Source organism: Vombatus ursinus, unplaced genomic scaffold (assembly GCF_900497805.2).
Source record: "Vombatus ursinus unplaced genomic scaffold, bare-nosed wombat genome assembly UNPS02014818.1, whole genome shotgun sequence".
Taxonomy (NCBI): domain Eukaryota; kingdom Metazoa; phylum Chordata; class Mammalia; order Diprotodontia; family Vombatidae; genus Vombatus; species Vombatus ursinus.
Genome location: NW_020954596.1, coordinates 1,761,029 through 1,763,475, shown reverse-complemented (window position 1 = coordinate 1,763,475; position 2,447 = coordinate 1,761,029).

Genomic DNA, 2,447 nt, shown 5'->3' with positions numbered 1-2,447 from the left:
TCTTCCCCCTCCCTCAATATTGAGAAAATACAGAGCTGTAGCAGTGTGACTTCCTCTCTACAAAACTGAACAAGCCGGTCCAAAGAAAGAGTGAGAGTTCCTGACAGGTCTAGGCTATGTGAGAGTAACTTTGAACACAGTCCCCATTCATTAAAGACATTTTAAAAATATATATTATTCATTTAATCATAGCAGGGAGGGAGAAATGGTTTTGAATGTGAAAATTTTTCTAATCACAAAACCCAGAGAACATTTGCATAATTTTCAAGAGTACCTTTGAAATACATAAGTACTTCAGAAGGGCCAAAATTTCAAGTCACAGGTCACAGATCTGGAAATTGAAAGAGGGTAGTAGTTGACAATGGATTGAAAAAAAGGCCATTGGATTTAGTGAGTAGGTTGTTGGTGATTTTACAGAGATGTCTCCACAAAGTGGGAGGGATCAGTCCACTTTATGCTAACTGTCTCATGCATCTTTCATTTTCAGGATAACTTGAGACATCTTTGGCCCTGGATGACATTGCCTCAAGGACATGACTTTGAGATCCCTTTTCACCTAGGATGGAGGTAGCAGGGATGAGTGGGGTAAAAGGAAGGGCTACTGGCTTCCAGGGCTTCCTGAAAGGGCCCAAGAACTGCCTTGCCTTGGTTCGCTCAACTGTTTATATACTTTTCCAAAGGAACTTTCCCTAGATCCCCTGACATTTGGTCATTAGCTGAAGTTGGAACCAATGTTCTGCAGCCTCCTTGAAAGCTAAAATATTAACCCAGTTCTGATGCCTGGGGGATGGAAAGGTAGCTTTCTGAGCCAAACCACATTTGAAGTGCTTTCTTGCTCTGGGAGCCTGAGACTGTGGCTCTGGAATTTCAAGCCTCAGTGACTCAGGAGTGAACAGCAGCAGATTTTCAGGTTGTTTCAGTAGGAAAACAACAACTCTATTTCCTAATGAATTAATGTGATGGAGGCAGTACTTGTTATAAAAGGACTACAGTGTCATGATTTTACCTGACCCTGACCCTGAAGGGCCACTGATAAAGTTCTGGTGCTCTTTCCTAAGTAGGCACAGGGTTTTCACAAAAACTCTACCCGTTGTTGGTGACTTACACAAGTTTTAGATCAGACGTGTAAGGAGCCAGAACTATCCATATTTCCACTGCCTGGTGCGTTTTGGCCTTCCCCCAGAAGACCTGCTCGACTTGTTCATTGTGTAGGCCCACTTTGGGGAGGGAGGAACCCCAACTGACTTTGGGCCAGGCAAATCAATCAGTTGGGGTCAGGTCACCTAGACTCACTTTTGTCCCCAATCCTGCCACTCTGGAGCTAGCTAGGCTTCTCCTATGTTCCTTCCTTTGCACCCAAATCTGTAGCTCTTACATCATTATGCTTGTAACTGTTTCACTTCTCAACACGAGGTGGGGGTAAGGTACTAGTCAATAAGTCAAGTCAACAGTACTTACTAAGCACTTAGCTCTGTGCTAGGTACAATGCTAAATGTTGGGGCTATAAAGAAATGCCAAAAAAAAAAAATAGTCCCTTCCCTCAAGGAGACTGCATTCTAACTGGGGAGACAACGTGCAAATGACTACATCTGTACAAGGTGCATGTACCTCTCTCTCTTTCTGTGTGTCTCTGTCTGTATTTATCTGTCTGTCTGTCTCTGTGTGGGTCTCTATCTCTATATCTCTTTCTCCAGGGTAAAGGGAAGGAATCTCAGAGGGAAAGCACTTTGCATGGGGAGGGAGTGAGGGGAGACCAGGGAAAGGCAAAGGCATTATTTAATAATGTACAGTCAGTGGTATTGATTACTGCCTGCTGCCCCCTCCCCCCATTTAGCCTGGAGAAGAGAAGACTGGAGGGGGGGGGTGGGGGAGGAAGAGAAATGATAGTTATCTTCATAGACATAAAGGCATCTCAGAGAAGAGGAAATAGATTTATTTTGCTCGATCCCAAAATGTAGGACTGAGAACAGTGGCCTTAAGTGGCAAAGGAGCAAATTTGGAGTTTACATAAGGGAAAACTTCCTAACTATCTAAAAGCGGAACAGTTTGTTTCCTAAAAGTGGGTCCTCCTCCCACACTTGAGGTCTTTGAGGCTGGATGTTTGATAGGCAGGTGTGCCTTAAAGGGAATTCCTTTTTCACTATAGCTTGGTCCGAATGGCCTCTGAGATCCTTTCCAACTTCATGATTCTGATTCTGTGATTCATGTTCAAAACAGAGGTGATCTGAACCAACCGAACTGGACCAAATAAATATAAGGCAGTCTGCCTACTGTGCTCGTTATGGGGATGGGATCTGAACCCCTGAAAGGAAAAGACCATGTCTTTGGGATCTGGACCCCAAAAAGGAAAAACCCTGGATTTTCCCACATTGCCAAATCTCTGGCTTTCACCTGAGGCTATTATCCTATCAACTGGCCTTTCATTGTGGCTATGCCCAATCTCCCAA